The sequence below is a fragment of the Amphiura filiformis genome, chromosome 4 (assembly GCF_039555335.1).
Source record: "Amphiura filiformis chromosome 4, Afil_fr2py, whole genome shotgun sequence".
NCBI lineage: Eukaryota > Metazoa > Echinodermata > Ophiuroidea > Amphilepidida > Amphiuridae > Amphiura > Amphiura filiformis.
The window spans coordinates 35,094,362-35,109,420 of record NC_092631.1 but is presented as its reverse complement, the minus strand read 5'-3'; the positions used below and the strand labels follow the sequence as shown (position 1 = coordinate 35,109,420).

At 35.5% G+C, this 15,059-nt stretch overlaps 2 non-coding genes and 1 pseudogene across 2 annotated transcripts; all 3 read right to left on the bottom strand.

The window, feature by feature from the left end:
• Positions 1-2,845: 2,845 nt before the first annotated feature.
• On the bottom strand, positions 2,846-3,067 carry LOC140151590 (small nucleolar RNA U3). Its single transcript, XR_011858948.1, has one exon. It is a non-coding gene; the product is annotated as a small nucleolar RNA U3 (small nucleolar RNA).
• A 792-nt stretch (positions 3,068-3,859) lies between these two features.
• On the bottom strand, positions 3,860-4,094 carry LOC140151591 (small nucleolar RNA U3; annotated as a pseudogene).
• Positions 4,095-14,837: 10,743 nt separating this feature from the next.
• On the bottom strand, positions 14,838-15,059 carry LOC140151594 (small nucleolar RNA U3). Its single transcript, XR_011858950.1, has one exon. It is a non-coding gene; the product is annotated as a small nucleolar RNA U3 (small nucleolar RNA).

The following is a 15,059-nucleotide window of genomic DNA, read 5'->3' as shown; positions in this document are numbered from 1 at the left end:
GGAATTATAAACCGTTCCGAATTCAGGTAAAATTGTTTCATGCATGTTTTCGTCTGAAATTCTACACATAATTATTATTATCAATGACCATCCAGCTTTTGCCGTGTGAGGTATGGCGAATTTACGCCCGAATTTATTCCACTTCTGAATTAAACTGGTCCCAAAAAGTAACTTACCAGGTAAGAAATTCGTCTGTCAAGTTCAAACGACAAATCGTATTATACTGAATAGCATATGAGTGGAAGCGGTGTACATTTACGCGGAGTTTGACACCTCATTTGTCGCAAACAGATCAAAACTTTTGAAGTTATGCTCATTTGAACAAGCCTACTATCAAATTTGAAAGTTGCAGGTCCGCCCCAATGAATTCACACAATAAACAGACACATGAAAGGATGTTCAGAACTTTTATTCTTTGTCAACTCACACTTTCACAATAGGAAAGTTAGTCATGCAAAGAAGAAGAGGAGAGCACTGGTTACACCTGTATACTGCCAACCATCTCAAGTGGTATGAGTGCAACTTTCATTCCAGTGGATAGGTTCGGTTAAATAAGCATAACTTCAAAAATACTCATCCGTTTGCAACAAATGAGGTGTCAAAATTCGCGTAAATTAACACTGCTTCCACTCATATCCCATTTAGTGTAACACAATTTGTCGTTTGAATTTGACAGACAAATTTCTTACCTGGTAAGTTTCTTTTTTGGAGCAGTTTATATTTCATCAATTAGCTTCAATATGGCGATTTTACCATGAACTTATTCTGTCGCCAAAAGATGCTGGTTACTTCCAAGATTTTTTCCAACTCCATCCCCAAAAAGTGGAAGGGGACACGTTGCAGTTCCTATAGCCTTCTTCACTCCGTACGACGTCCCAATACATTGGAGAATATCAGTGCTACAAGTAGCAACCTCGGACTAATCCCCCAGGATTTACACCAATGGTTGATGTGAGGCTGTCCAAAATCTATGGGCTGTATGATGCGAAACAGTCATCGACATGGGTGCGTGTTCATAAGCTGAGCTCAAAAAGAAACCTATAATTTTTTACAACGCGTGAATCACAAGGTCATATCTTAAAATACTGTCAATCAAAATGAACCAAAATTACACACAGGATTACTTTAATACTCTACTCAAAACACATGTCAGTAACCAAGCAGTTGTCCAACTGACACAACAGCAAAATGCACTGTCATGGGACAGCTTCCTGGACTTCCTCCACTTTCACAGCCCAACATTTGGCACCCAGCACAAAAAATCTGCGAGAATGCACACAAGATCCTTGCACAGATGATAAAACGGTGCTGCTTTCTGCTTTTCATACACTTTTTTTCATGAAACAGGGCTGGGCTGTGAATGTGTTCCAGGAAGCTGTTCCATGTCAGTGCATTTTGCTGTTGTGTCAGTTGGATAACTGCGTGGTTACTGACATGTGTTAAGAGTAGAGTCAAGGGGGTGACACTAAATTCACGGTTGTTCTATTAGCAACGCAAAACCTATGACAAATTCCGCTGGTTTACTATCTAGAAAGTGAGGCCAGTTATCGATCCGTTATGAATAATTCATGTTCGACCCCTTGGATCATGTTCATTGATATTGGCAAATAACAACGTTGTTAGTTTTGCGAACTTTGCCTGTTCAATGAGAGTATAGCGCGCCCCCAATACATCTGGGCATAAACCAGGCGAAAACGATCCAGTTTAATGAAATGGCGGACGGATATTCCCATCAGGCACCAGTGATATGTTTTTTCAAAGAAAGTCTACTAATTTGATATGAAATGACATTTTGCAATAGCAAAGTCAAAATTAGGACTTGTGGTCAATAATATGAAGGAAATGCGTGACAGAGGCAAGGTGTGAAACACAAGTAGTATTTGAAGTTAAAATAACCTTTGATACCCGACCTGACCTTCCATAGCTTTCCATCATGGCGCCTTATTCGTTTTATGTATTTCTATATGCTCTCAAGTAAAATAAAATACCAAACTGCACTAAGCAGACAGAATGTTACTTGGCTCCCAGCATGAATTATTGATTTTATACGGAGGTAAAGAAATACAGTTGCCTGCAAGCCGTGCACCATACTCTAAATAGTTCGGTAAATCTGAATAATGGTCACATGTAGACATATCACGTGTTCGGGAAATCACGTGGCAACATTTTAAGATTTCAGACTTGTTTACTAGTTAAATTGTCATTTGTACTATTGATTATTTATCTTTGTTAATTAATATATCTTTTAAATGCTGATAAATCGTGGTTGGCTGCCCATATTATATGTTAAATTCAATGTTTTATGAATATAATTCTACCACGCAGAGGGGTCACACAGCATAATTTCACACTACACGATTTAGCTAGATTTGGAGCTCTGCATTTCAAATTCACGTCAATTTTAAAGTTTATACACTTAATATATTTAATATAATACTTATTTTTTGTTATAACAAACTGGAACACGAAATATACTAGCTTATTACCTATACAGAAAGGGGGTTTATACACATTCACTCAGCAATTTGACATGCCTGGCGCATCAAGACATTCTCTGTCTGGATAACATGACTGTCGCCCTCAATACGTCTGGGCGCAAATTTAAATAACAATACGCTATTTACATATGAATGCGGCTTCATGCTAATTTCTAGCGCCGCTTCCAGGCCTATTCCGTGGTAGAGTATTGAAGTAAACCTGTGTGTAATTTTGGTAGAATTTGATAGACAGGATTTCAAGATATGACCTTGTGAAAAATTATAAGTGTCTTTTTGAGCTCAATTAAGGTCGCAAAGTGAGTAATCACTTTGGGAGCGGATATCTATTTTTGTATTGTTTAAAAAACGCCACTCTGAATGTGTTCCTCTCCTCCTCATCCCCACTAAAGGAGGAGGAGGAACGTTCATCAATGACACGAGACAAGATGCCTGGAAAGGCAACATCTCATGTCCGCTTCGCGCTCAGAGAGGACCACTATGACTCGTCATCGTGGTGTTGGATAGCCATCAAGTGTATTTGATAGCATGGTGACACGTACTCTAGAAATGATCCTTAAAAGTACGGTCTTGGTAGTACATAGGACAATTTTATTTATGTAGTGCTCAATAATATATTAATTCCGTGGTGTTAGATTACAAAAATAGCAGACACTGATAAATTAAATAAGAATAATAAATTAATTAGGTGTCACAGTTATTCGGTCTATAATAGAATAATAATCCTGCTTACAATTTTGTCTCTATAATTATCAGTTATGAACATAAAAGGTTGAATTGAGGTATTCTCGTTAATACATGAATAAAAATATGTGTGACGTGCCTTGGTAGATTATAAATGTATTCTGATTGACAGCCCACTATTAGTTTAGCGAGGGCGCAAATGAAAAATAACTAATAAATAGAGGGCGCCATATTATTTAGCTGTTTAGCTGCAGACTGGCCAGGCATTGATATAACCGATTGTTGAGTATGATTATTAAAAACGTTAAATTTTACAGGTTGTATATAATTAAATTAACTGCACCGATATACCCATAATCCCAAATCCTAACCATAAAAATATATTTTAACCCTAATCTGGAATTATGAAAGAAAAGAAAGAAAGAAAGATTAAGAAGAAAGAAGGAATGAAAGAGAAGAAAGGAAGACAGTAAGGAATAAATAATTAAATAAAAAAAAAAAAAAAAAAAAAATAAATAAATAAATAAATAAATAAATAAATAAATAAATAAATAAATAAATAAATAAATAAATAAATAAATAAATAAATAAATAGATAAGCAAAGAAAGTAAAAATGAATAAAATAAGATAAAATGAAAAACAAGAAACAAAAACAAAACAAAAAACCAGCAACAACAACAACATTAAGACAGTTGCGACTCCGTCCTCATCCCCACTAAAGAAGGAGGTGGAACGTTCATCACTGACATAAGACAAGATGCCTGGAAAGGCAACATCTCATGTCCACTACGCGCTCAGAGAGAGGAACACTAGTCACTACGACTCGTCATCGTGGTGTTGGATAGCCAGCAAGTGTATTTGATAGCATGGTGACACGTACTCTAGAAATCATCCTTTGACTTGAGTACGGTTTTAGCAACACAGGACAATACCCGAAATAAAATGCGCGGGGTCTACATGTATATGTACGAGGAACAAACTTGTTTGTGTGCCTAAAACACTGAGAACAAACTACCCGGGTAGTGCATGCATTCAAATACAAGAAACAATGTTATTAAAAAACTGCCAAATTTCCGAATGATATTAATATTTTGAATATCCAAAACACGTATTGAATATGAAAGATTTGAAGGGATTATTTTAATATGTTTTAATGATGTTTAAAAGTTAGCCAAAACTCTGTGCCTTGTATATATCCCGGGGGGGGGGGCACTCCAACTTTGGAGGTGACGCGTATGTAGGGCTGTTAAGACCCCCTTTTTCAGCATCGCTGTCACCCATAGACCCCATATTTTTTTACGAACACATGCTCGCTCTGCGCTCTGTCACCCAAAGACCCCTATTTTTCCATTTGATCTGTCACCCAAAGACCCTTACAAGTTCAATTTGAACAGCAACTTTCATTTATCACTGATTTTGTTACTTATTTTGAAAAAATAAAGAAATTTGAAGCCATTTAGAACTAGAAATTCGATTTTCGAGGTTTTTGTGGCGCTGTTTTGGTTCTCACCCAAAGATTCCATTTAAAAAAAGGTCATGTTCTCACCCAACGACCCCATATTTTTTACATTTTGCTCTCACCGAATGCCAAAAATCATGCTCTCACCCAATGACCCCATATTTTTTACATGTTGCTCTCACCGAATGCCCCTTAGTGCGAAAGCGCCAGCCCTACACCTATATCCATTTCAAATTGAAGTGCCCCCCCCCGGGGTATATATTTGAAAATGGGTAAAATGTTTTGAGAAAATTGGTCTTAACCTGGAATGATGGAAACCTTGGGGCGCTTGTTTGTCTAAAATATAAAAAAGTATACATATTTAGAATCACAAAGACTCATTTTTTACGGCCAAAAATTTTAAGTCATTTTTACAAATAATTTTGATTAAATTTGTGATAAACTTTACACAAAATGGTTGAAAAATGCTAAATTTTGCAAAGAAATAAAATCATAAAAACCTGATTTTCGCCAAAATTTCAAGCATTTTTGGTGAAGTTAATGAATACCGGTATTAAAAAAAATTAAATGTTTCCTAGATAGGCCTATTCATATCTAGTTTTTAGAAATTAATAATAACGATAAATTACCTTGTTATATTGCCCGAAAAACATTTGGGTCACAAAACAATGGGAAGGGGGGGGGGGGGTGATTTTCTCCAAAATTGACCTCACAAATTTTTTTTTTCTGTTTTATTGTTTTGCCAAATCCAACGCTAAAAAATCTCACGTTTGACATCGTTAGACATGAAAATAGCCTAAATCGTATAAATCTAATTCTTCATTTTGACCACACGCACAGTAAAACCTAGCGAGATGAAAGGTGGTCTATTCTTGTCAAAAAGTTTGTCCGGGAAATGAAGTTAAAATTTCAGACAAAGTGGTGGTGGGGGGGACTTTCATTTGGAGGTGATGCGTATGTATGGCTGGTAAGATTCCCCTTTCAGCATCATTGTTTCGACCACATGCTCGACTCTGTCACCCAAAGACCCCTTAATATGTTTCCATTCGATCTGTCGCATTGACATGTTGACATTTATCACTGATGTTATTTGAAATAACAAAGCCATTTGAAGCCATTTCTTAGGGATTGTTCAATATTCAAACGAAAAATATTTCGACAATAAATTTTGCGTTCCACTCCACCCCTTTGCGTCCGTTTAACATTTTTGGGACCCCCTTGTTTACCTAACGTTCTCCATTTAAAACTTAACATTTTCGGTTGTTTGATGTGATCATTTATTAATGTTTCTAACAAAACATTTCATAATTTTCAATTCTAGACCGTTAGGGCCGCTACAGACTCCGGGTATTAGACGTATAATATTTGATGTAACATATCTACGTTATTTAATATAGTCCCATTCTATTTCCAGTAATGTTTAAGTTCTAACGAAGGTTTGATGACGTAAAATCGATAATACGAGGGTCATTCAAAAAGTTCTACCTGTTGGATCATAACTTTTGTTTTATTAAATGTAGCTACTTAAAAATTTGCATACGTATAGTTCGTAATGTCACCCACAGCTGGTGCAAAAATTATGTCAAGACCATTTTCAGATTTTTGTAGGTGACCTGAAAACCACAGTAAGATATGGTTTACCAGAAACGGCCAAAATATGTACAATATTTACAAAGGCAGTGTACAGTGTGTTGAAGATCCCATAATTATTCCATTTGGTCGTGTTATACAGTAAAAACTGTATAAAACACAAGAATAATCACAAAATTATATGTACTGGTTAAAAGGTTGCCACAAACTGAAAATGGTGGACATTATATGCACAAAACTAACAGAACAAAAAGCCAGTGTAATAAAATTAGTATAAATGACCACAAACATAGTTTAAGAAGATATTGACTTTAATAAAACATAGTGTAAAATGGTGGCATTATGACGCTTTCTTTGGAATAAAATACCACAATAGATCACAAAGGGAATTAAATTTACTTTTTTGACTGAAAAATGTGTTATAGTAGCTTTAACTTTTGTATTTTTTCTAAAAGCGCAGCTAGAAAAGTCACGCTGTAGGGATGGACACTATATTATCATTACCTGAAATGTTACAAGATATCCCTCCAAAAATTGAAATTCTGGGTAATTTCTGTCCATCAAAATTTTACTTTTTCAGTCACAGATGATGTTTTGGACTGTTAGGTGATTATTCATTCAAAAATTATATTGTTACTAATATGATTTTTTTGTATAAAGAGGGAAGTTCTAACATTGGCTGCACACATGTTTTCAAGTGCAATATCCAAAGATGCGTCACCGTTTCCGGTGTACCATATGTTACTGTAGTTTTCAGGTCACCTACAAAAATCTGAAAATGGTCTTGACATGAATTTTTCACCACCTGTAGGTGACATTACGAACTATATGTATGCACATTTTCAGGTAGCCACCTTTAACAAATCAAAAGTTATGACCCAACAGGTAGAACTTTTTGAATGACCCTCGTATGTTACGTATAATATCTGGTAAAAATATATTATCGATTTTACGTCATCAAAGATTCGTTACCACTTATACATTACTGGAAATAGAATGGGAATAGATTAAATAACGTAGATATGTTTCATCGAATATTTTACGTCGAAAAAAAGTCTGTATTTTGTTATTATTTTTATTTTTTCGTTATTTATTCAGGAAATTCCACCAATACAAATGTACTGGTCTCCCTGGAAGACCTGATTTTATATATATGGTCGAATCCAACCAAAAGTGTACACGGCATGTTCAGGGCCATAACTTAAAAGTATTAATCAATTGGCATTCGTTTTTGGATTGTGTTTATTCGCCTTGGTTATACGCTTCGCGCCATATATAATAAGACCCACTTCTGTGAAAAACTTAGACACAGAGACCCCAAAACATGCTATTTTTATCCATTTTTTCAAAATATTTCTTAAAGTATTTTTAAAAACATCTAAATCAGTTATGAAAAGAAGTCATTGGATTGAATCTAAATTGATTTCCTGAAAGGTGTGTATTCAAAGATTGCCTTTTCAATTTTTCACATATTTGTACATAATTATGAATTTTTGTGATAATTTTTTGAGTGGTATTTTTTACATTACCTACGAATACAATTTTTCATAGCACTAGATATATCTTTAAAAATGGAAATCACTAATAAATGCGCAATTTATACAAGCTTTGATATGTCCAATACTGAAATGCATAGCATTCGGACATCTTTATTATTGTGTTTAGCTGCCAGAAATTCTAAATGGCACAAAGGTAGGTTTGGTAAAAAATATGCATTACCTCCGAATACATGTTAAAAGCTGTGTCATTTCCACAAAGTGAGAGAATAGTAAACAATAGTTAAGCAATAGGTGCAGGGTAATACACTCTTTATTTCTACCAAGTTTCAATAGCCTGCGTTTAAATATTTCTGAGATGTCAACAATAAAAGCAAGTATTCGTAGGTAAATTTCGGTAACCGAATGTTACCTACGAATACAATTTGACATCATGACAGTATTGTGAAACACCGCCATTCATGCCAATGCCCATATTGGTACATAACGAAGGCCTGTATGTTTGCTATCAAATCATATGTCAATGAAAGTTGCGAATTCACATACATGCCCACCATGCAAAAGTGAATACGGCTTAATTGTTGAAAAATATGTACTGAAATAGACGACGGTCTGCTCATTTGAAAGAAAAATCAGATTCAAAGAAGATTAGAAGGGGATAAATACTTGGATTTGTCAACTGTCATGTGTGCTTCATTTTAAATGTTTACCGACCTTCTGGTTTCTGAGTAATTTGTGTCCAAATTGATTTATTCGAAGGTAACTTTTGACGTTTTCGCTAAGGTTACCTACGAATACCATGGAAAAACGACTGTTCTCATTGTCTCATGATCTAGACAACACAGTGATGGACCCTGGTATAAAGCTAATTGTAGTTGCCCTCAAACGAAAGGCCACAAGACGTAACTGACTCCAAGATGGACTTCACAAGTCTGCAATAACGGTTTTAAGCGATTTGTGTGCAATTACAAATTAAAGTCACTTTAGTGCCTTTGCTTCTTACTTCAATCCTCTTTCAACCGCTGTGAACCGACATTATTAATACATGATAGGGTCTAAAGTATCAATAAACGCACATAAAGAAAATAATACATTCAAAGTGCTTTATAAAATGAAGTTTTGATTGCGATATCCACCAAAAGTCTAATTCTTACCTACAAATACTGAAATGTTACTTACGAATACATCATAATACATGACATGTGTAATGAAGTGTCCCTACCAATGGAAATTAATTGTCAAAAACTTTAAGCGGTACCCCAGGACACTATTATTACCCATATACGGATTCATTCAACAATTATTTATTATGTAAAATTGCTGATTAACTACTTGTATATCAAAATGAAGTGGTCAAATTCTTGCTAAAAGCATCAAAAAAATTTTGATCTAAGGTAATAGCATTTATTCATTTGGACGTACCATCTGAAAGAGATCTAAAAACTACCTTTTTATTAATTCATTACCATTAATAGCAACATTTAAACCTCTAAACTCAATATAGATATTGTTAAATCGCTCATGTTACCTACGAATACCCGGGTTTCTTCACCTTTTCATTGTATAAAGCGTTAGGTGTATGCGTATAATTCCCAATATTCTTGAAAACATATATCATACTCGTTCTTATACAATGTGTAAATTGATTCATACTCATTTGATAAATAAAATACAGAAACTGACCTAAACTTCATTTTCAAAAATAAACTAGCATAAATTGACTAAGATCATATTGATCGCGTTATAAAAATAAAACAAATATTTTCTGGTTGAGCTAGCATTTTCCTGACACCCTGTGGTCTACATTACACGAAAAAAGCGTTAATGGGAATATTTCATTTGTTTTAGGTTGATTAGTATTGCGATAGTGAAAGCATCCTAGTGGTATTCGTAGGTAACATTGGGTTTTGATATCATATTTACTATCACACGTCCTGGATTTATTTTTCAACATTAGTAATGGCACTTTTGGTTCCTATAAGGCCAATATGTCATCAATCAATGGGCAAAAGGAAAAAAATGTGGAGACATTTTTATTTCGGACTTTTATTTTTGGCCCGTGGACACTTTTGGTTGGATTCGACCATATACATAAACATGATAATAAGAATATAAGAAATATATATTTTATAAAATGAAGGAATTAAACATGATACAAAACAATATGCAACAATGTATAGACGAATCTAAATTCACGCATTCCTACACTACTAGCAGCCTTTAGTTGGGTAGCCGTGGGCTACAATGCACTCAAAATGTGAAATGATTCGGCCTTGGCGGAAATTTTAAACTGCATTCCATCACCCGTTTTACACCTTCCGCGAAAACACAGGTAGACACAAGAAAGATTCCCTTCGACAAAACACACAGCTGGTCTATTCGCTGTTGAAGTCATGGAGCTATTAAGAATGGAGAGGCAATAGATTATGTAACGCATTGTACACTTGTGCCGATTTGAAATCTGACAAGCTATTCATCGAAAGGTACCTTTTGTTTGTCACAAAGGGCTTCCACCATTAAATCGGTAAGCTGACCCGACAGTGTATTAACGCTTTACCTAGCAGACTACTGTCAATAAGTGATCAAACGAAAGTCGCGTGAAAGCGCTTACTATAACGAAAAGTACCTTTTGTTGTTATACCACTCAAGGGTGTAATTGAGTAGCCGTAAGCTCAAAAGGCACACATTAGCCGCTGATGCAGTTCGTTGTCACCCCACTGACTGTAGGTGCTTCATTTAAATAAATTGAATGCGCTTGCTGAATGATGACACATCAAGGCTGCCATGTATGCACGTCTATTACTGTATAATGGTAATAGCTACGCATAGGCCTACATGTAACATATAATAAGTATACCGGTATAGGCCTATATTAAAGTTGTTTCACAAATTGACATTTTATTTTATTTTAAGAAAGAGAATGTCATAAACAGTGGCGTACTGAAGGGGGGCAGCTCTTTTGTGAGGGGATGAGGGAGGAAGAGGTGGAGGAGGGGACATGAAGAATGAGAGGGGGCTGGAGGAAGAGAGAAAGAGGGACAAAAAGTATGAGGGGATGGAGAAGGAAGGGAGATAAGAAGAGGGAGTGATACTTTAGCAAGGAAAGAATAAGTACAGAGAAAGGAAAAGAAAAGAATAACAAATAAATGTAGGCCTTATAATAATTATTATAGAAACTAAACACAGCCCCCCCACATAGGCCTAACACTGACAGCACTATAGGCAGCCATTCGATGATGTCTTTATGCGTTACATATTTAAAACGCCCAGTCAGATGTATTTTACACCTGCCAAGCACAAGTCACCCATTTTCGAAAATTGGACGTTGAATGTACACTCTCATGAATATTGATTGGCAACATTTTCCAATATGTCAGCGCTCAAATCGGACACAATAGAACAATAGACCATTCAGTGCGCTGGTTGAAGTGACATAATAATCGGATTAACTACACGCGGTATCTATGTATTGATGTACTTGCAAACAAAAGGACTATGTATGGATATATGTGACGGGATTACCTGCGGAATTATCTGCATTATATATATTATTAGCTATTATTCTATTAACTTTCCTCGTCCTTGCATCTTCTCTAGGTGTTAGGCGGCTTTTATTTGCACAATTGGACGCTCAAAACACCAGGTTGGTGCTAGCGGCTACCCAAAGATGTCCGACCAAATCCTGATTATGACTTGGCTATAGTTGGATTCGTCTATAGCTCAGATTATTATTTAAAACTTACTGACCAATTGCATTTTTAAATTCACCCGAATTTACGTTATTTAATATAGTCCCATTCGATTTCCAGTAATGTTTAAGTTCGAACGAATGTTTGATGACGTAAAATCGATAATATGTTACGTATACTATCTGATAGAAACTGATATTATCGATTTACAATACCAACAGCTATCACAGCTATCTGGCAATTTTCATTATATAAACTGTATTATTTGTGTTTAAATTGAGGGCGATATTCACATAAATTTAAAATTTAATTTAGCCCAATAGTATGAGTTATAACTTTCATTTCATGATAAAAAGTAATTTGAAAAATTAATTGCTATATGTTACTCATTTTCATGTTTCAATGCTATTATAAAAGTGTCTACCCCAAACAAGATTTAAGGTAAATAGCACCAAGGGGGTGATACTAAATTCACGGTTGTTCTATTAGCAACGCAAACCTATGAAAAATTCCGCTGGTTTACTACCTAGAAAGTGAGGCCAGTTATCGATCCGTTATGAATAATTCATGTTCGACCCCTTGGATCATGTTAATTGATATTGGCAAATAACAACGTTGTTAGTTTTGCGAACTTTGCCTGTTCAATGAGAGTATAGCGCGCCCCCAATACATCTGGGCACAAACCAGGCGAAAACGATCCAGTTTAATGAAATGGCGGACGGGTATTCCCATCAGGCACCAGTGATATGTTTTTTCAAAGAAAGTCTACTAATTTGATATGAAATGACATGTTGCAATAGCAAAGTCAAAATTAGGACTTGCTGTCAATAATATGAAGGAAATATGTGACAGAGGCAAGGTGTGAAATACAAGTAGTATTTAAGTTATAATAACCTTTGATACCCGACCTGACCTTCCATCATGGCGGCTTATTCGTCTTATGTATTTCTATTAATGCTCTCAAGTAAAATAAAATACCACTCTGCACTAAGCAGACAGAATGTTACTTGGCTCCCAGCATGAATTATTGATTTTATACGGAGGTAAAGAAATGCACAGTGTATGTGCAAGCCGTGCATCAATACTCCAAATATTTACGGTAAATCTGAATAGTGGTCACATGTTGACATATCACGTGTTCGGGAAATCACGTGGCAACATTTTAAGATTTCAGGCTTGTTTAATAGTTAATTGCCATTTGTACGCTTTATTATTTATCTTTGTTAATTAACATATATTTTAAATGCTGATAAATCGTGGTTGGCTGCCCATGATATCTGTTAAATTCAATGTTTTATGAATATAATTCTACCACGCAGAGGAGGTCACGCAGCAGAATTTCACGTCACCTGACTTAGCTAGATTTCGAAGCTCTGCTCTTCAAATTCATGTAAATTTCAAAGTTTATACATTTAATATATTTAATATGATACTAATTTTTTGTTATAACCAACTGGTACACGAAATGATACTAGCTTATTACCTATACAGAAAGGTGATTATCAGCCTCCACTCAGCAAATTGACATGCCCGGCATATGCAGCCATTCTCCGTCTGGATAACATGACTGTCGCCCTCAATACGTCTGGGCACAAATTTAAATAACAATACGCTATTTACATATCAATTCGGAAGGTCACAGTGGGAGGATTCAAAATAATCTCTTCATGTTGTAATGTACTAGTATCTCAAATTGTTCCTCTCATCACACGGAATAAAAATGTCAATTGTCATATTTTTTTACGTTGATTAGTTTAAAGGTCAAATAGGTCAAATGTCAAAAATTTCATACACAGTGAGTGGTCAAAATAAAAAATGGCCAGATTTCATCGAAATTGGTCTCAAATTTCACCACTTAACATAAGAAATCTCATACATATACATCATTCACAATTTAAGTGCATTTTTGTTTTGTCATGTCCCCGTTTCGTGCAGGCAAAGTCCAACAGAAACACAGTACGTACAAGCATAACATTTGACCCATGATTTCATCCGATTCTGAGGTTATAGATTTCTCAAATAAATTATTTTCCTATTTGGTTTACCGCGAGGAGTAATTTAAGACAAATTTCAATTGAATCGGTGCATTTTGAAAACTTGGCTTCTGTGCATGAGATATTTGACATTTGACCTTATTTACTCTACAACACCTGATCTAAGCACCCTAGTGCAATACGACAATTGACTTCTTTATTCATTCATTCATTCATATTTTATTTTCATAGCAATGAGAGGAACAATTTAAGGTCATATAACAGCATGATAGAACATACATTAACTTTAGTCCCCATTATGACCTTCGACCCCACGTGGGAAGTATAGGGGGCATAGAAAAAATGAAACTAATTCTAGTTTTATCCTTTGAGGTGTATGATGCCAAAAAACATTGGTTCTAATGTAGGGAAACAGTATGCTAACTCAAAAATCACCCGATAGCGCCCTCAAAGCAAATAATTTTTTTATGCTTAAATAAGCACATATTTCCAGACTAAAATGGTTTGAAAGCTTGCCCAAATGAAACCATTTTATTGGTGCCCCATTTTAAGACTTTTATTGGATATTTTCAAATCATATTTAAACAAGATATATATTTCCCCTGGGCCTCATGGAAGAACAGAGGATACCTTAAAACATCCACTGAATGAGTAACCCAGGCAAAAGAAGAAATAAAACAAACAAACAATCATTCATGTTATTATGTCTCTGCTACAGTATTTTGAAATGGGGATATCTCGAAGCAAATCGAGAATGAGATTTCTACTTATGTTCAAGCGAATTGAAAATTTGCAAGCCCTAGTAATCAATATTCATATACGTTTCCTCATATTTAAGTCCCTATAAGCCATTTTGGCACAATCCAAAAACTAATAAAACACACCTTTAGGGTTTCTATACCGGATGTTGATTTGTAATGAAATTCTTTCCCACAATACCATATGCGTATTGCATAACAAAGGAGATGGATTAACCTCTGACCTGTATCTATGGTTAGCAAATATGCATGATATGCCTATTTTGATATGATATGCCCATTTTGTATTTAAACCGGGTTGACCCGGTTTTATTCAGAGTTCAACGATCGAGTACTTGCTAACATGCACCGTGGATGTCAGCTTGTATGTACACACGTCGAGCGCGATGCTCCGTGCAGTTACATGTAATATGATCTGCGAGCGCAGCGTAGTACACGCATTGTAGGCGTTGGAATGAATCGCAATTTTCTTCGTTATACCTCATTTGTTTGGCTCGAAACTAAAAGGGGATAATGTGATCAGTGAAAACAAACATTTAAATAAGAATCTATTCTTCATGCAAACTACTGGGCTGATGCGAAACAGTTATCAACATGGGTGCGTGTTCATAGGTCGCCAAGTGAGTGAACACTTTGGGAGCGGATATCTATTTTTGTATTGTTTTTAAAACGCCACTCTGAATGTGTTCCTCTCCTCCTCCTCCCCACTAAAGTAGGAGGAGGAACATTCATCAATGACACGAGACAAGATGCCTGGAAAGGCAACATCTCACGTCCGCTTCGCGCTCAGAGAGGAACACTATGACTCGTCATCGTGGTGTTGGATAGCCATCAAGTGTATTTGATAGCATGGTGACACGTACTCTAGAAATGATCCTTAAAAGTACGGTCTT